The 21,082-nt window shown below is 37.8% G+C and overlaps 1 long non-coding RNA gene across 1 annotated transcript in view; it reads left to right on the forward strand.

Annotated features, from left to right (window-relative positions):
• LOC114047917 overlaps positions 1 to 16,784 on the forward strand; it is a 34,318-nt gene extending 17,534 nt beyond the window's left edge. Inside the window, exon 3 of the long non-coding RNA XR_003569686.1 lies at positions 16,628 to 16,784. This is a non-coding gene — a long non-coding RNA (uncharacterized LOC114047917). The remainder of the gene's footprint in view (positions 1 to 16,627) is intronic.
• The last annotated feature ends 4,298 nt before the right edge of the window (positions 16,785 to 21,082 follow it).

Genomic DNA, 21,082 nt, shown 5'->3' on the forward strand with positions numbered 1-21,082 from the left:
GATATAGATATATAGATATATATATAATTCCTGCCCAGTGTCCCCTCTTTCTGCGGAGAGACAAGGGGCCAAGCTTCTGGCTCCACCCTCCTGCTTCAATTCCTTGCAGGAAATAAAGTCTCTCTGAGAAGGATGGTAGAAAAAGAAGCTAGAGATTTCTTCTGCCTCCCCTCAAGCCGGACAAGGGCACCTTTATCCTATATATGGTGGATAGCTCTCACTACAATTTGAAAAGCACTTTATACACATTAACTCAGTTGATCCTCATAACAACCCTATGAGGTAGAGGTTATTTCATCCCTATTTCACCATTGAGGAAGATGAAGGTGAGAGAAATTAAGCAATTTTCCCACTGTCACATGGCTAGCAAGTCTTTGAAGCAGATTTCAGTCTTATGTCTTCCTCATTCTAAGCCCAGCTCTTTAGCTGCTATTCCTCATTGCCTCCCATGTGATGTGATCTGAAGGATTCTAGGAAGTGTCCCACAATGTACCTAAATATAAGAGTAATTAAGGTAAAGTCTTACATAAAATCTGGAGGAGAAACCATATCTGTCCTCTTTATAGAGGAAGAACCCCCAGAGCTTAGCACCTTGTTTAGGTGCTAAAATGAATTAAACTAGGAAGCTACCAAATGATTTTCCTCTCAAAGCAGCAACCCACCTAACTTTCTCACATTTTGGCCTCTTGCTACTCCTCATTTCCTGCTCAGTCTCCCTGTGGTATCTTGGAGCCTCTCCACCAATGGAACCTTGTGTCCTGAGGCCCAAGGTTTCTTCATGAGGTCTCCTCCATAAAATGCATTTGCCTTTGGTGCCTAGATCACTACTTATAGCTTTATGGCATTAATAATAGGCCCTAAGTATTTCAGGATTGTCAGGGAAATTGCAGGAAACTGGAATCCAGGCTCTTATTGCGCCATTCCTGAGCACACATCTCCCAAACCTGATAATGCCTTCCCCATCTTTCATTCACCTTGGGAAAATGGGAGAAAGAAGAGGAGAGCTAGAGGGAAGGGAGTCATCATGTGAATATAAGGATACTCTAAGTGCTATAGGGCAAAGAAGGAGAGGAAGGATAGCTGATGTTCTGGAGTAGAGGTGGCAGCAGGATAAAAGCCCCTGAAAGGAGAACTGCACTGTGACTCCCCCTCCCCGTATGCCACATTGAGCCTTGTAACAGTCCATTAAATACACTCTTCATTAGACCTTGTAGTCACCATCTCCAGTCTAGTTACCATTTTTCCCATTTAACCCTGGGCTAATTACAACCCAGTATAATTACACATGCCCCACTGGGCATTTCCAGCGCAGATGGAAATTAATATGTGCCTTTTAGGATGAAAATGAAAGTCTACCCAGTGAGATGTGTGCCATGGAGTAGAGGAAATGGAGTGATTGCTTGAAACAGAGATTATGACCTGGAGAAAGAGTCAGCTAAGGGATCCTGTGGTGTACCTCTGTGTGTGTGTGTGTGTGTGTGTGTGTGAACAAGGAGGATAGTTTCCAATAGGAAGGAGCAAGGATCTCTATATACCATGTAGCAGTCTAGGGCTACATTCACACTCGAACAATTAATCAGATAATTACTGTAATGAGAACCTGGTCTTAATCATAGTGCCTATGCTCACACTAGAGCAATTAATGAGGTAATTGTACTATAGGAGAGTTATACACACTATTATTTAAATGCACACAAGCCCAGAGATTGTGGTTTAATAATTTTGCAGCCTACAACTATTCTTCACACCAAAATTAATGAACAGGGACATCAGGAAGAGTTATGTGATGAGCAGTAAAGCACTGTATTTGGGGAAAGATGCATTAGCAAAACTAAATTTAGAACTATGAATGCCAGAGCCCTCTACGTGCCAGCTGAAAGATACCTTCATCAATCATCTGGAAGGTTGCTTCACCCCTTTCCCTGTTTACCCCCTCCAAAGTGACCTTCCATATTAGAGCACCTGCTCCCTCCGAGCAGGGCTGCTTTGGTTGGTGCATAGGGAAATAAGAAATATTGCATTTTTCTTTCCTAGAAGATCATAAAGGGCCAGAGTTTTCTTCTGTCCCCAGAGAGGAAATAGGCTGATGGATCACATCATTCGAATATAGCATGCTTCTTTCCCTTAGGTAATTAATCAACAGACTTGTTCTGAAACTAGACTGAATCCCTTAATCTTGATAAGTATTAATCAAAGGGGAGGTACCAGAAGTGGAGAAGGGGAGTGAGTAGATAAAGCCAGGGACAGATAAATAGATTAGTCTCCTAGCTTAGCAGTCTCCAGATAGTTTTGATCATGCACCTCTATTAGTCAAGGATTTTTGAGCATTCATCTCTAACATGTTTACTCATTTATAAATTATATTCATATCCTACCTCACTAATAATTATATATGTACGTATGCATGTATATACATATATATAAAATATAACTTATAAAATGGAAATTTAAAAGAATGAGATAATATTTGACCCTAAAGTCAACAGGAAGCTACTGGAGAATATTGAGTAAGGGGATGGAGAATATGATCAGACCTGTTAGCTAAAAAATTCTTTTTGATAGCTACATGGAGAATGAGTTGGAGTGGGCAGAAGTTTGTGTCAGGGTGACCAATTAAGAGGCCATTTCTATAGTCTAGGTAAGAGATGATGAGAGCCTGAACCAGGGCTCTAGTACAAGTATAGAGAAGGGAATATTCAGGAGATGCTTTGGAGGTAGAAATAACATGATTTGGTCAGAGATGAGGCAAATGGTCAGTGAGAATGAAGAGTCAAAGATTACCCTGAGATTGTAAATCTGGGTGACTAGTTGGATGGTGGCTCCCTTGTTAGCATCAGGAAAGTTTGGAAGTGAGATGGGAGAAAAGTTAATGAGATGAGATCAGAGATACAGATCACAATGCATCCATGCCTATTCATCTTGTGAGATGAACTCTGTCCCACCCAAAATAGAAAAAGGTGGGAGGATTTTAGAGTGCCTGGACCATAGAGCCTGCCCTTTGAGAGACTTTTACAACAACCATTATGTGATCTGGAGGAGAGGGGAGAGTATCTGGGGGAGTGGGGATTTTCCTAGTGGCACCTTCATGACTGCAGCTGTGGGTGCCTGCATAATGGTTTACACCAGTCTTGAGGAGTAGAGGAAAGGATGTAATGGGGAATACTGGGGAATAAGGATATGTGTTGTTGCATTAGAAAGGAACTTCATGATTAGCTATAGCAGAAGTGGGATATGATGTTTCTTCCTACCCTCCAATTGCTTGAGCATATATCTTGGGATCAGATCATAGGTGAAACCACTGTCTTAGAGCATAATCTCCAAAAGTAGTTCTTTAGGCAAACATGTTAATATATCATTTACTTCCAGTTGGATCCATAACTATAATAATATGATGGATAAGGTTATTCCAAGCTGGGTCTCATAGAAGGCATAATAGTTTAGGGGCTGAAATCTTGATGGTCAACTTCCCTAACATTGATTAGACCCTTCAATGACTGGTTGATGCTATATAAACTCACAGGAATTTGCTGTTGCTGTTGTTCATTCATTTCAGTTTTGTCTGACTCTTTGTGATACCATTTGGAATTTTCTTGGCAAAGATACTGAATTGGTTTCCCATTTAGTTCTCCAGATCATTTTACAGATGAAGAATTGAGGCAAACAGGGTTAAGTGACTTGCCTAGGGTCACCCAGCTAGTAAGTGTCTGTGGCCGGATTTGAACTCAGGAAGATGAGTCTTCCTTACTCCAGGCCCAGCACTCTATGCACTATGGTGCCACTTAGCTGCCTGTTGTTGTGTAAATCAGAATGCTAGGCCTTTGATTTACAATTGGCCATGTATCCTCTGTTCTGCTTGACTTTGAAAATGGTTTGGCTTTGGCATAACAGTCAGATGTCTCTCCAGGTGTTAAGTTCAAATACTTCTCCTTGCTTTCAAACCCTTTCAAATTTGGCCCTAACCTATCAATTCAAATTAATTTTCCCCTACTCTCCATTCCAGTGTGGCTGATCTCTTTATTTCCTCATGAACACACCACATGCATTCTCTGTGCCAGGATATGGCATAGTATTTAAAATGTTCTTCTGTGCTATTATTCTCTCTCATACCTTTAATTATAGCTCAGTATACATGTTGGCTATAGGACATGTGGTTTTGATACAAGCTGAGAAGTAGAGATGATTCTGCTAGACCAGAAGCAGCCAGGAACTGCCCCAAGACAATACTGTCCCGAGAGGGATAATTCCATTGGCTACCTCCCAAGGTAGACTTCACAATTTCTGAAGGTAGGAGGCTATAAATGAGGATAGAATTTGTTCCCGGAATAAGATGGGAACAAATTGCAAATGTCAGTGAAGAATGACAAGGGGAGAGAGCGCTCCTTCTGGCCATTATCTTTTGGGGGAGTATAATTCTGCCCCCAAATAGGTGATGGAACTCCTTTGTGTGACAGACCAGCCTTGCCTTGACCAATCCACAAGGATAATCAACAGGTTTAAATTTAGACAAACGTGGTAATAAAACAATACAATTCAAGACTTAGGTTATTGGGTATTCGCTATTAAACACAAGACTACAATTGGATCCAAATTGAAAAGTGTAACCCTGGGGAAGGGAACCTGCAGCCTCAAGGCCCCTTGTGGCCTTCTAGGTCCTTGAGTGCGGCCTTATGAGGCCAAGTTTTACAGAACAAATCCTTTTATTACAGGGATTTGTTCTGTGAAGTTTGGATTCAGTCAAAGGGCTGCACTTGAAGACTTTGAGGGCCACATGCGGCCTTGAGGCCAAAGGTTCCCCACCCCTGGTGTAACCTGTTAGACTCAGTAACCAAAAAAGGGAGAATTTTCCTGATGCCCATAACAATTAGTGTCTTCCCCTCAAAATCACTTTGCTATCTATACTGTATCTTGCTACATTTGTGCATGTTGCCTTTCCCCTTCCCCTCCAACTGTCAGTTCCTTGAGGGTAGGGACTGTTTTTACTTTTATCTTTGTGTATCCAGCATCGAACACATGGTAGGCACTTAAAAATTTTTTTTTGACTGATTGATCTTGGGATTTAGAAGTGTATTATTTCTGATTCTGGGATTACTTCATATAACCCTAGCCAAATTTTGCACAGGAATTTCCCAGAAACTAGGTTTGCTCACTACCTGAACCAATGCCATATTTTTATTGATGATAACAAAAGCTTTCCAAATGAAGCTTTCCTTGACTACTCCTACCCAGAACTAGAAGAGATCCTTCCCTTTCCCAATGTCTAATAGCATTTTCTTTGATTTTTTTCTATGTTATATAATAATATTCTAACTTGTACTGTGACACTTTTACTTGTGCATATTTTAGCCCTATTAGATTGTAAGTTTCATGAAGGCAGGGGTTGTTTATATCTTCAGTGCCTTGAACATATTTGTCAAGCTAAGTAGCTAGCCAGACATTGCTAGGCTGAGTTTAAATCTTCACCTCACCTAAATCTTGTTCTTTATCTGTCCTCATGGTTTGCCCTGACTTCATTGCTGTGGGGTAGCCTGTCCTTCCTGCAGGAGAATTAGAGTCCCCAGGGTTTCAATTCCACCCCTACATCAGATTCCCCAGGGGAAAAATACCTGTTTTTGGCTCTGGTCTAAGAGGTCTTCTCGAAGGAGTGGAGTCGAAGGGAGAGGGCAGAGAAGTAAAGAAAGTACCTAGAATATAAAAATGAATCAGGAATGGAATAGCGAGTTTTTATTCTCACACAGGAAAGGGAATGATAAACAATAATCATAGAAAGATTACAGTCAGTTGAGAGGTTAGTATTCAAGCCTTTGTGAGACATTTATTACAGTGCTGCTCATTAGCTATTTTACATTTTGCCTCCCTTGAATACAACCAATCAATGCCAAGTAGGTCAAGTAGGCACTTTTCTTTTGTGTAGGTTCTCACTCTAGGAAGCTCCCTCTTGTCAGGTCTGTCAATATTGCTGCTGCTGCTGCCCCTGCAGCTTCTCTGGTAATTGATACCCCAGTGCTTGGTACTTGGGATGAGGCTTATGCCAGCTGGAGGGCAATGTACCAAGGGGAAGAAGATATGAACAGGAGGCAGCACCCCCCTTCCCCCAGTCTTGCCTTGAATTTTATCCCTGGGGAATCTGATGTAGGGATGGAATTGAAACCCTGGGGACTCTAATTCTCCTGCAGGAAGGACAGGTTGCCCCACAGCAATGAAGTCAGAGCAAACCATGAGGACAGATAAAGAACAAGATTTAGGTGAGGTGAAGATTTAACCTCAAGCTAGCAATGTCTGGCTAGCTACTCTGCTTGAAAAGTATGTTCAAGGCTATGGGACAGCTAGCTGGCCCAGTGGATAGAGCACCAGCCCTGGATTCAGGAGGACCTGAGTTCAAATCCGGCCTCAGACACATAACACTTACTAGCTGTATGACCTTAGGCAAGTCACTTAATCCCATTGCCTAGTCAAAAAAAAAAGTATGTTCAAGGCACTGGAGATATAAACAACCTCTGCCTTCATGAAACTTACAATCTAGTAGGGCTAAACTATGCACCTGGCTTATGGCTTGGTGGGGGAAGGGCATCCTGGACCAGCCTGCTAGAATTTAGAGTCATCCTTATACCTTAAATGCAGGAGGAAGAGGAATCCGGAGTTGGCAGGGATTTCCCCTTCAGCATATCCAGAGAGTTCCAGTTCAGTAGGCAATTAAAAGTATTATCATGGTCATAGGAAGCAGCCCAATGATGACTGCACCCGCTCTGAAGTTTGGTATAGATGTTGCTGATGGAACTGAGGCCTCATTAATAAAGATACTTCCACCACTTGGGTAGAATACAACCCAGCCATGCCTTATGCTGTAGGATTCTTGGCTATGTCCTTTCACATAGCCTTCAAGGATGATCTCCCTAATGGGATGAAGGCCTTCCTCTGAGTCACTTAATGTTTCATTTATACTAGTGCAACACTCAGGCCATTTGCTTGTTAAACATGTGTCAAGGCAATGTCGTTTATGCCACTTCTCAAAGAGCTGAAAAATTTCAGGGTCAGAAGGGCCCTCAGTGGTCATCTAGATCAGCCAATACTCTAAAAGAGTTTTCATCAACATACCTGACAAGTGGTCATCGATCTTGAAGACTTCTAAATGAGAGGGAACCTGCCATCTCTTAAGGTGGCCTGCCCCATTGTTGGAGAGGCCCATGTGTTAGGAAGTTGTTGTCCTTGTCATTTTTCCTGCTATCAAACCTAAATTGCTTCCTTGCAACTTGGACTCATTGTTCCTGGTTGGGTACTCTGGGGCAAACAGAACAAGTCTAATCCCTCTTCCCATGTGCTAGCCCAGCCTCAGTTATTGGAACCTGCTGCTGCAGTAGCAGAGGCAGCAATTTGGGCAGATCTGACAAGAGGGAGTTTCCTAGAGTGAGAACCTACCCGAAAAAAGGCACCTACTTGACCTACTTGGCATTGATTGGCTGTATTCAAGGGAGGCAAAATGTAAAATAGCTAATGAGCAGCACTGTAATAAATGTTTCACAAAGGCTCGAATACTAACCTCTCAACTGACTGTAATCTTTCTATGATTATTGTTTATCATTCCCTTTCCTATGTGAGAATAAAACTCGATATTCCATGCCTGATTCATTTTTATACTCTAGGCACTTTCTTTACTTCTCTGCCCTCTCCCTTTGACTCCGCTCCTTGGAGAGGACCTCTTAGACCAAAGCCAAAAATAGAAAGATGTCCCTCTTTCTCCAGACAAAACAGCACCAGTGCTTTCCACTGTTACTGATATGACATTTCCCCAACACCCTCTTCTGAATCATCTCCAATCTATCAATGGTCTTCTTCAACTGTAGTATCCCAAACAGAATACAATATCCTAGAAATGGTACAGAGGGACTGCCATCACCTTCTTCCTGGGAGCTGTGCCCCTCTTAATGTAACCCAAGATCTCAGTAGCTTTTTGACAGCCACATCATACTTCTCCTATCAAACTTGTATTACATTAAAATCCCCACATACTTCTCAAGTGTAAGTTATTGCAGCTAGGTGGTAAAGTGGATAGAGTGCTGGGCCTGGAGTCAGGAAAATTCATCTCCCTGATTTCAAATCTGGCCTCAGATACTTACTAGTTGTGTGACCCTGGGAAAATCACTTAACCCTGTTTGCCTCAGTTCCTTATCTGTAAAATGAACTGGAGAAGGAAATGGCAAAACACTTAAGTATATTTGCCAAGAAAACCTCCAAAGGGGTCACAAAGAGTTAGATACGCCTTGGATCCCCGTATAGGACAGTACCTTCTCTTCACCTTATAGAGCTGTTTTGTGCAGTGAGAAGTTAAATAACTTACTGAGCTAATATGTGTCAGAAATGGGACTTGAACCCAGGTGTTCTTGGCTCTGAGATCCTTTCACTATCTATTATGTGATGCTTCCCTAGCTTACTTCAAGTCCCAGCTTAAATTCCGCCTCCTACAGGAAGCCCTTCCTAGTCTGCCTTATAGTGCCTTCCCTCTGTGATCATTCCAATTTGTCTTTTGTATGGCTTGTTTGTATGTTGTCTTTCCCATTAGACTGTGAGCTCCCTGAGAGAAGGAATTGCCTTTTGCCTTTTCTTACATCCCCAGTCCTTAGAACAGTGCCTAGCACACAGTGCTTAATAAATTCCTATTGTCTCTCTGTGTAGTACGTGCTTTACAATATTTGTTGAGGTAATTAAATTGAATGTTCCTGTGCTTTGAGTTAAATTTCAAAATTATAGTAACAATAATACCTGTCTGTCTATGCTGTGAGGATGACAGAAAGACTGTCTTCAAAAAGTTTTGAGCTTTCCAGAGTTGTGAGTTCTTTGGTAAGCATTCATCATTCTTATAAAGGAAATATATACACACTATATTTCCTATGCAGCCTCAAGACAGGAAGTAAGTCACAAGGATAAACCTCTGCTAAATGGCTATGTCAGCCTTCTAGATGAAAGCTGTAGCTCTACCTATCTCCTCTATCCCAAATCTAGAGTCAAATGAAGTTAGTATATTCCCAATGTGTTATTTAATGCCATAGTTGGCAAATTAGTTACAATTATTTCAGAAGGCTTGAATCTCCCCTTAATATTCTCACACTTCTGTTCCTTTCCTCCTTTAAAAGAACAAAACTCTGCTAAAGGATGTCATTTATGAAATATTTAACAAAGTACTTTCCTCATAGGAATTAGATAGGACTAGGAAATCCCAAATGATTCCTTCAAACTGTAATAATGGTTCATATTTATATAGAACTTTAAAGTTTTCAACACATTTCGCCTCCTTTATTTCACTTGAAACTCATGACCACACTGTGGAGTTAGTAGCATTTTATATAGACTCATTTTACATCTGAGGACCCTGAGGCTGAGACAGATTGAGACGGGATCACACAGGAAGTCGGTGTCTGAGCCGGGATTGAAACCCACACCTTTCCGATTTTATGTCCAGTCTCATAGCCACCATGTGATGCTGCTTTTAATATTCTCTGAGGTTAAAGTTGATCCTACTAGTATTATCCCTATTTCATAGATGAAGAACCAAAGGCTTAGAGAGATTATGCGATTTAGAATCAGAGGCTCTTAAGAGTGGAAGAGATCTTAAAGATTAGGACTTGTCCACTAATCCATAACTGGTAAATTTCTGGTCTAGGATTTTGACTCAGGTGTCGTGAACTCAGATTCAGTGTTCTCTGCACTATATCATTTTGCATTTTAGGGACTTGATCTACATGTTTGTGTTGCTACTTTTACCAATTATTTAATGTAGGCAGTGTATATACAGGCAATGGTTTAGGTCTCCATTGCCACCCACTGATTAAGCTTTGTCCTGGCACTGAAATTCTCTCCATATAAAGTATAAGGATCTGACTGACCCTCCATGTCATTTCCATGGCTGGCCATTCCCCCATACCTGTAATGTACTCCTTCCTCACCACCACTTTGTAGAATCTTGACTGTCCTTCAAGCATCACTTATGCTATAGCTTTTCCTGCTCCCATATCTATTATTGCCTTCCATCCATAAACAACCTGTTTATATTTTGTATCAATTTCATATATACTTATATATGTACTTCTCTGTCTCAATAAAATGTAAGCTCCTTGAGGGTAGGGACTGTTTCATTTTTATCTTTGAATCTCTAGTGCCTAGCACAGTATCTGGTAGATAGAAGGCACTTAAAAATGTTTGTTCATCAATGAATTTAATGATAATATCTGGGTGTATAGCCTTTACGTTAATACTCCTCATACATGATTGCTCATAGTCTACTCTCTGTTGCTTATTAGAGCTGTTTTAAAAGACATGATTAGATAAATTCACGATTAGATAGAAATTCAGGCTAACATCTGGGGTCTCTTCCCATTCCAAGACTCCATTAGATTGGAGGTTTCTTGAGGGCATGGACTATCTTTTACTTCCTTTTTGTATTCCCCAGCACCTAGCACAGTGCCTGGTACATAACTGGTATTTAATAAATGCTTATTGGTGGGGCAGCTAGGTGGCTCAGTGGATAGAGATCCAGCCTTGGAGTCAGGAGGACATAAGTTCAAATCCAATCTCAGACACAAGACACTTACTAGCTGTGTGACCCTAGGCAAGTCACTTAACCCTGATTGCCTCAAAAAAATAAACAAATAAATGCTTATTGGCTGATTGCTTTAATTGTGTGTGTGTGTGTGTATGTATGTGTAAAAATGTCCTTGAATCAGTAAAGTGAGTCAGCCCACAAAATGCCTTAATCAGCAAACACCTTACTTGTTCAGTGGAGTGGATTTGCTCCTTACCTTGGCTCTTAGAATGCTCAACTACCTTCAAGGCTAAACTAATGTGTTGTCTTTTATGGGTAGTCATTCCTAATCCTAGTTAGTGCTCTCACATACTTCAAATCATCTTGTATTTGTCCCCAGGAGAATGTAAACTCCTTGAGGGTAGAAATTACTTCTCTTGTTGTCTTTGTTGCCCTCCCTGCTTTCTCCAAACCCTACCCCAGCACTGTGACTTCCATGTGGTAGGTGTTTAGAAAATATTGTTGAATGGGAGTAATTGAATCAATCCTGTGGTAGAAGGCTCCCATCTAATAGCCCTGAATTCCAAAAAGAATTGCAGTTGCTAGCTAGTGCAATAATGGACCCTATAACCCTGTGACAAGTACACCAAAAATCGAAAGAAGAAAATCACAACTGGAAAAAATTACTTGACAACATGTTAATGAGAATGAAAACACTAACTGAAAGCAATATTTATTGAGTCTATAAATGGCGCATCTCTTTCCACCTTGCCATCTCATAGAATTTTAATGATTTAAAGGCAAGGAAAAAGAACAAGAAATAAAGCTCTGGTGTCTGTATAAGAAGCCAAAATCTTAACTTAAGATTTACCATACACGTCCAACTTGATGCTAGCACATGGGATTATGAAGATAAATGTAGATTAAAAGGAAAATACATGGAGAGTGTTTGGAGTTATATTCACATTAATATTGTTTCTACAATGCTGCATTTCAAAGTCATACTGAAATTAAAAGTTATGCATTTCACAACTGCATTATGAACCAGAAAATCAATTTCTTCACCACTGAAAAAGCAGCTAAACTAGAAAGATGCATTTTAAAATGTTCTTGATTATTCCCAAGATGGTACCAGTAGCAGATCAAAGTCTCTTTAAAAAAAAAAAAAAAAGGTCAGTCAGGCTTTTAAAATTCTATTTTCTGCTCCATTGCAGATTTAACAAACAGGTTTTCAATATGCAAACAAAAGACGGCCCTTGGTTATACAAATTCATAGTAAAAGTTGTTTGAACACCTTCCTGAGACCTTAATCCACAATTTATCTTCTTCTTTATAAGTGCAGTGACTGCATTGCAAATGGCTTTTCATTCAACAAAGCACATTGGGTCTATTTCTCCAGTAGAAGGAAAACTATGAAAATGATGTTGTGAAAAATGGCTCATGGGATAGATGTTAATCACTTTTTGGAAGTTTTTTTTTCTTCTTAGATATTCAAGCAGGTTTGAGTGTTTAATTTACTCCAATAGCATATCCTTTAGCACACAGCATATCTCCAGGTGACAAAGACATTATTTTCCCATGTTGTTGGATGCTGCTACAACAGAATCCAGTTCTGCTTTTGTGGAAACATTTCCTCAATAATGAGTACTGAATACTACATTAAATATAAGCAGGACAACCTGAATGTTCTTTTTCCCTCTTGATCTCTTCCTTCCTACCCCAGTATCTTCTTTTAAAAAAAATAATTTTATTTTCTTTTTAATATGTGGAATAAAACAAATATTTCCATGACATTGTATAAAAAAAGACAATTGCACATGAAACTGTAAATCTGTTGTGTACAACTTTCTATTCCTTTTAAAACTATAACAAAGTTATCATGTAGATTTCTTTTTTTTGCTTTTTTTCTTCCCTCCCACCCACCCTAAAGATAGCTACCATTAGACAAAATAGGTATATACATATAAAATTATTCTATACATACTTCGATTTATCAGTTTTTTCTCTGGATGTAGTATCTTTCTTCATATATCCTTTATTTTTAATTGGTATATTTATAAGTCAAAATTACTTAGTCGCTGAAAGTTGTTCTTAAAACAATATTACTGGGGCAGCTAGGTGGCTCAGTAGATAGAGCACCGGCCCTGGAGTCAGGAGGACCTGAGTTCAAATCCGGCCTCAGACACATAACACCCACTAGCTGTGTGACTCTGGGCAAGTCACTTAACCACAATTGCCCTCACCAAAAAAAAAAAAAATTGTGGTGTATGTAAATATGTAAACAAACTGATAAATTAATCAATTAGGAAAAAACAATAAAAAAATACTGTACTGTATACAATGTTATCTTGGTTCTGTTCACTTCACCACTTCATGTAAGTCTTTCTAAGACCATTGAACTCATCATTTCTTACAGCACAGTAGTATGCCATCACAATCATATACTACAACTTGTTCGGTCATTCTCCAGTAATTTCCAGTTTGTTGCCCCCACAAAGAGGGCTGCTTTAAACATCCTATTTACATTCAAAGTTATAATGACAATTTGTGAATTTCCCTCCATCACTTTCAATTAAATCTTGACAAGTTTTTAGTAATTGATAATAGCTTCACAAAATGACTGACATGCTCAACTAGCTCACAACCAATCAGACCTGTTCCTTTGCCATCAGATGGTATTACCTATTGCCATGAGGTGATCAGGGAGCATATAAAGCTAAGGAGTGTGTGTACAGCAAACACAATGGTGATAAATTTTTTCTGTATGAGACCATGTCAACTACACACCCACCCCCTAAACAAATTTCTATTCAAGGGAAATTGTTTAGTCCCAGTGGGCATAACTAGGAGTAGTGACTGAAAGTAGTAGAAAGGCAGCCTCTATCTAGATGTAAAGAAAAAAATCTGTTCATAATTAGAGCTATCCAGAAGTGGGATAGGCTGCCTTGAGGAGGCCTTTAAATAAAGGCTGGATGACCATTTGTCAGAAATATTATAAGAGAGATTCTTGGTTAGGTATAGATTGCAGTGATGTGTGGGTAAGCTCACTGGGAAAAAAAATGTAATCATACACACTTTTAAGTTTAATCTGCATCATTAACATTTTTTCTATGACTTTCTTAATTGTAGACAATCAGCAAAATTAGAAAAAAAAATGAGCCCTGATTTATAGCATTTGCCTATTTCCACGCTGTAAATAATCATGCTGCAAATTTAACAATTGGCTCTCAAGACTATTATAATCAGCTCTAGCATACCCCTATGTGGGTACAACTAGGATAATAGACTCAGAGCTGGAAGAGACCTCAGAGGCCATCTGGTTCAACCCTTTCATTTTATAGAGGAGGAAAACAAGCCCAGGGAGGTTAAGTGACTTGCACAAGGTGGCACAATGTCAGAGATAAGATTTGAATCAAAGTCCTGTGACTCTAAAGCTAAGGTTCTTTCCAGTGAACATAGTATGACAGTCTTCAAGTCTTCCAGCTCCAGGAGTCTGGAATTCTGTGATAGCTTCAAACATTCATACATGTGCCAGTAAAAAGCCAGGCCTCAACTCACCGTGCTCAAGAGGAAAGAACATTAGACTTTGCCTCAGGGTAACCAGGTTTGGTCCTGATTCCAACACTTCCTAATGCAGTAGGCAAGTCATTCTATCTCACAAAGCTTGAGTTTCCTCATTTGTAAAACAAAGATGATAAAATTTGGCCACACTAATAAATAATAACATTTATATATCCCCTTACAGTTTGTAAAACTTTACATTTCTTATCTCATTCAATCCTTACCACAGTCCTCTGAGGTAAGTATTATTATCTGCCTTTTTTAGATAAGGAAATTGAGGCAGAGGTTAAGTAACATGTTAGGGTCACACAGCTAATATTTATCTGAAACAGGACTTGAACCAAGTTTTCCTGACTCCAAATCCAGCACTATCCAATGAGCTACTCCACTATCTCAAAAGAAGTTTTGAGAGGATAGCCAAAAAAGACAACCTTTAAATCATGTAGCTTTTCATGACTCCTAATGAGAGGGACAAGTTGAGAGAGTGCTAACCAATGAAAATGATAACGATACCTATTTCTCAGTGTCTCTCTAACTGTATTACAATAGCCAATATAAACAAATTAGGTGGTTTTAGGTTATTTTCATTTCTGTTCCTTTCCCTTAACACAGATCATGAACTTAAACATCAACCAACATGGATATGTCAATATGCAAAGAACAAAAAAAGAGGATTGTTTATGAAACTCTGAAACTTGTTATGTACAGTATGAGTTTTTTAAGTATACATTATATTTAACACAGTACTAACAAGACTTCCCACTCATCTATGCTCCCCTATTTCCCATGTATTGTTAATGTTTCATTGATAATCTATTCTTTATCTTCTTTTTTTTTTGCGACTCTGTCCCTACTTACCAATTCTCCACAACCTGAAATAGAAGCCCTCCTTCTAACAAATAAATATAGTCAAGCAAAAAAAAAAAGAAAAAAGAAAAAGAAATTGCCATGTTTGAATATGATTGCATCATTCTCTACCTTTACTCTATTACATCCGTGCCAAGAGGAGGGAATTATGCTTCATCACGAGTCTTCTGACGTCATGACTGGTCACTACATTGATCAGAATTCTGAAGTCTTTCAAAGTTCATTTCTTTACATACTTGTTATAGAAATTGTTCTCCTGTTTCTACTTACTTCATTTGGCTTTAGTCTATACAAGTTTAACAGTTTTTTTTCCCCTGAATCCATCATATTCGTGATTTCTTAAGGCAAAATAATATTATGTTATATTCATATAACATAGCTTGCATAGCCACTCCCAATTTGATGGACAACTCTTTAATTTCCAGTTCTTTGCAAGAACTGAAAGAGTTGTGCTATAATTATTTTGGTGCCTATAGGTCCTTTCCCGCTGACCTCTTTCTGGTAAATGCCTAATAGAGGTATCAATGGTTATATACAGTTTAACAATTTTTAAATTATGACTCCAAATTGATTTCCAGCACTGGTGGATCAATTCATAGTTCTACCAACAGTGCATTAATGTGCCTATCCTCCTAGAGTCCTTTCAAATTTACCATTTTCATTTTCTTTTCATCTTTGTCAATATGCCAGGTATAAGGTGGAATGTCAGAATTTACATATATATTATTAGTAGTAATTTGCATTTCTAGTTTAAGTAATTATTTAAAACATTTTAATATGGTTATTGGTATATTTAATTTCTTCACTTGAAATCTGCTTCTTTATGTTCTTTAACCAGTTACCTATTAGAGTATGACATATATATGTATGTATGTATGTATGTATGTATGTACATATGTATTCTCTAGACAACAGATACTTTTCCAGTGTAGTGGGAAGGGTAGCACAGAGGGATGAAAATATGACATATACTTAATCACAGAATGTCAGACCATGAAGGGACCTTAGACATCATTTAGTCCAAGTCCCTGATTTCATAGATAAGGAAACTGAAGCTAAGGAAGGTGAATTCTTTGAGTTACTTTTGAGTTACTTTTATTAGGAGTCAACAGGAGTTGACTTTTAATAAAGCATTTTCCATTCTGTGAAAATGCCTCTATCCCTCACTTCCAATGTCCTAGCACACTCCAGTTTGTCAACCCCTGAAGTCATGTTGAATTAGATTGTGAATCTAGTTGCATATCTTATAAATATGTCACTCATTTCTAAAAGCTTACCTAGCAAAATGAGATGCTATTACATTGGACTAAAGGCAATCTGAAGACTGACTAAAGTGGGAGGGACCTTAATTAGGTTTTAAAAAACTTTCTAACTCATCTACTTTAAGGAGATTATACAATGGTTAATTGCAAATACATAGTGAATGGGCTTTACCCCAGTGCAGGGAGGGGAAAAAAAAGAAAAAAAGAAAAAACTTAGATATTCCTCTTGTTAGACACCTCACTTTTGGTTTTCCTGATTTTCTGTGTGTTACTGTTGCCTCAGTGGCAATCAATACTTCCTTGATAATTCATTGGAATAGTTCTGCTGCTGCCAAGTAAACTGAGAATCAGGTCAACATGATGTCACTGAAAACAAGACTTTCATGGCTTATTGAAGTTGAAGTCAGTTTTGGTTTCCATTTCACAGTGAAGTGAGTTTTGACGATCATGGCTTTTGCAAAACCTAGAAGAAGCAATCCATACATGGCCACGTGACCAGTGATGACCAAAGTAATACTGCTTTGCACTGAGCCACTTAGGAACCAGAAAACTAACAGATTGGATAATCAGCATTTTGAATCATGTAAAAGGTACATTTTTGCTTTTGAAAGAAATGTACTACTTGGTATCAGAGGTGATGGTTGAAGCATCCTCCCAAAGAGTATGTGTTGGAGGATGGGAGAGTGGGGAACCATGTAACTCTAGTATTCTAAATCTACATGGAATATCATTTATCAAATATGATAAAGAGGAATGCAACAATGGGATAAAAGAGACGCCTTCAGTTTTCTATTGAGTATGAATAACATACCACATATGAAAGTACTACATAGCTTCTTAGAGTCATGCAGTAACATAATTTTTTTTAAATTTTAAAATAGGACTTAAATAATAAACTTAAAAGTTCTAACCTAATGCCAGTCCTTGGTGGGTTATATGTCTGGGATATCTACAATTCCTGGTTTATGCTCTTATTTTAGAAAAGAGAAATATATCTAAGAGGAAATATAGATGAAATATTATTGCATAAATTTCCATCATATTAGGTGGGTCAGGGACAAGAGCAATGATTTCATTGGTATAGGGACTTCCCTAGTAAACTTCTACCAATGCAAGTTGGTACTTATTTTACAACTTACAGATTTAGAGTTGCCTAGAACTTTACCAGATTAAATGACACACAGAGTCACACACCCTGTATGTGTCAGAGGCAGGACCCCTAAACCTAAGTCTTTCAGGCTTTGAGGTCAGCTTCATATCTACTACACTATGCTGACTTATCATTCAAGTAGGTCAGATGGAGGATCTGAACTAGGGTCCTCTGACTGTTGTGCTCTTTCTATTGTACATGCATAGTGTTTTGGTGGCTATGCTAAATTTTATTTAATGAATATTTTGGCAAAACAAATGTTTTCTCTGGCCCTTATTCACAGAACTCTTATTCTTAAAAATGAAAGTACTGACGGTCTCTCGGGTAGATGAATGGATGATGGATGGATGGATGGATGGATGGATGGATGGATGGATGGATGTCCAATTTACATAGGAATGACCCCCTAGAAAAGATGGTGACCAGTAGAACACTCTGTTCTTGATGTTGTCATTTGTAATTTCCATGCCTCTTCTCTTCTTTCTCTCTCCTACAGTCACTTTCACTTGCCTTATCTGCACTTCTCACTTTAGGGACCTGGTCTCTTTGGCAACATTGCCAGCCCTCAGGCAGTGTAGTATAGTGGAAAAAAATCAGATTTTGAGTCAGGGATGTGGGTCTTCTTTCTCTGCTAGGTTGCTCTTATCTCTGTGAACTCATTGGGAGCAGAGATTAATACCTTTCTATCTCCAGCACTTAGCATAGTATTTGACACATAGTAGGTGCATAATAAATACTTGTTGGCTAACTGATTACTAGTGACTACCTGTATGACGTTGAATATAACATAAATTCTCTTGGACTCAATTACTCCATCTATAAAATCAGAGTGTTGGACTAGATGAAGTTAGTGATCCTTTCCAGCTCTAAATTTTTGTCCCATCTTCTTATTCTACCACCAAGTGGCCTTGCCTTGTATTTTATCTCAGAGGCCCCATCATGCTTCTATTTTAGATTTACAGGTAATTTCAGAGAGCCACCACCCAGAACATGAATGCTTTCTATAACATCCCTGGTAAATGATCATTCAGTCTGCACTTCACCCTCAGTGAAAGGGAACTTATTACATACCATGATAACCCTTTCCATTTTGGACAGCTTTAATTATTAGGAAAACTCCTTTCCTGTAACTTCTGTCCACTGCTTCTAGTTCTAATTTGATTTATGCATACCCATTCTGTAACTGGTTCCAGTCAAGTTCCAGAGAAAATAGAAAATGAAAAAGTTAATTTACTAAAAGTAGGATAAAAAGAAATGAGAGGAAAAAAAATCAACAAAATAGACAAAAAAGAAAAATTGAATTGGTAAAACCTGAAATGAAGACTTTAAAAAATAATAATAAATTTGAGATAATACTCAATAACAAAATTGAGAGTTATTGAAGAAAAAAGAAAAATCAAATGACCAAAATCAGAAATGAGAAGATCAATAAGATGATAAATTAAAAAGCAAACTTGTTTTGTTACATTGAATTAAAGTTAAGAAAACAGTGAGAGAACTCTATGCATTCTAAATGCTAACAAAATTGAAAAAAAAGTTAATGGATGGGTATGGGTGAACGGGTGAATCTGAACAAAGTTTATTGCCAGTTATGGATAACTTGCACATAAGAAGTGTCATAAATGACATCACTGAGAACATGTGTAGACAGAAAAGGATGTGGGTGGGTCATGTGGAAAGAATTATGTATAACAGAGTGCTGCCTTAGCATCCATGAAGACTGAACCTCCAGCATGTTGGGTAGATATTCTGTGGAGCATTTATGAAAAGACACAGACAAGATTTGCACAGGATGAGAAATCATGAAGGAATTTCAAGCTGCCTCAATGAAGGGAGTACCCACAGCAGTACAGTGACAGATCAAGGAGGATAGTACATTTAGAAAATCCAAGAGTCGAAAAAAACAAACTGATTACAGATCTAAATGACTTTGGTAAGAGCATAGAAATTCGCCAACATTTTTATATCTCAGTAACAGCAATGAAGATCACAGACTTAAAGTTGTAACAGACTTAGATTAATTCTAGTCTTCTCAATTTAAAAATGAGGAAAATGAAGCTTAGAGAGTTTAGGAAGAAAAAAAAGCATTAACAATAACAAAAGATTTTAAATACTTGGATACTGGACCAGTAAAAACGCATAAGATCTATCAAAGATAACCATAAAAATAGTTTTGACAAACATAAGTGATGGATTAAACAACTAGAGAGAGGGTGAATTAAACCAATAAAAATGCTAACAGTACCCGCATTAATCTACAGATTTAATGTAATCAGAATGGCAGTGAGCTACTTAATTGATACATTTATAATAAAATTTATGCAGGACAATTGGACAAAAATATAAAAGGCCACTATGAGATAAACATTGAGGAAGGAGAAATTGAGCTGTGAAATTCCAATTATACTATAAAGTAGCAATTTCCCAAACTATCTGGTACTGGACAAAAATAGATCAATGGGAAAAAATCCAGAATTAGACACAAAGGCATACAATATATTAATGTTTTATAAATACAAAATTATGAAACATTGGGAAAAGGAGTAACTATTCAATAAAACTGTTGGGATGGGATGAGGTCCATATCTCATATACTATAGTAAATTTCAAATGAACTGACAATCTAAATATAAAAAACCCACATGAAACTAGAAGAACAAGAAAAGATGTATTGATTTTTATCTGTGGAAATGAGGAAATTCTCGTCAAAGAAAAAGAAGAAATTATGGATTGTATAGAATAAATTATATCACAAGAAAAAAATAAATGAATATTTTAAAATAAAGTTTTGTGTAACTAAAAGTAATGTGTCAAACATAAAAGAAAAAACATTAGGGAAAATGTAGTATATAAATCTGATTTTTTAAAAATATATTTTAAAAAGTCTATTTAAAAATTGACAAAAAAATTAAGAGCAATGTTCATTGGCCAGCGGACAATTAGGAAAAGAATACCAACAGTTATTGAAAGAAGAAACAAATTATTAATAACTATTTGTAAAACTATTCAAGTTATCTAACAATTGAGAAAAAATATATAATAAAACAATTCCAAAATATCTTCTTAGACTCAGCAAATTGGCAAAGACCCTTAAAAGCAAGAAAATTAAAATACAACATAGCTATAGTGAAACAAACTCATTGCTACAATGCTGGTGGAACTCTAAATAGGTAGGATCTTTTTTGGAAAGCAACCTGACAATATACATTAAAAGTTACAAAATTGATCATACATTTTTATCAGATAATGCCACTCTAAAGACTGTACCCTAAAATGTATTAAAAAGAAAAGGAGACATATGGGTATAAAAATAAATATTCATAGGATCTTTATTGTTAATAGCAAAAAACCAAAACTGGAAATAACCTCTATGTTTATGATTTGGGAATGGCTCAATAAATCATTGTTCAATTATTATCTCTATGCAGATTATTTCCATATTTATGTATCTAATTCTAGTCTCTTTCTCCAGTCACATCATCAATTGCTTATTGGACATATCCGCTTGAACTCCTTGGACATGTCAAACTTAACTTGTCATCTTATCCCCTAAACCTGCCTATCTTCCAAACTTTCAAAGGTAAACCTTCTAGTTATCAAAGTTTCCTACTTCAGAATCACCTTTATCTCACTCCTCAATCTCACGTCCTGTGTACAATCAATTGCCAGGATTTATTGGTTCTATCTGTGACATTTCTTACACCTGTTCCCTTCTTTCCACTTACACAGCTA

This window comes from Vombatus ursinus, unplaced genomic scaffold, assembly GCF_900497805.2.
Source record: "Vombatus ursinus unplaced genomic scaffold, bare-nosed wombat genome assembly UNPS02014791.1, whole genome shotgun sequence".
Taxonomy (NCBI): domain Eukaryota; kingdom Metazoa; phylum Chordata; class Mammalia; order Diprotodontia; family Vombatidae; genus Vombatus; species Vombatus ursinus.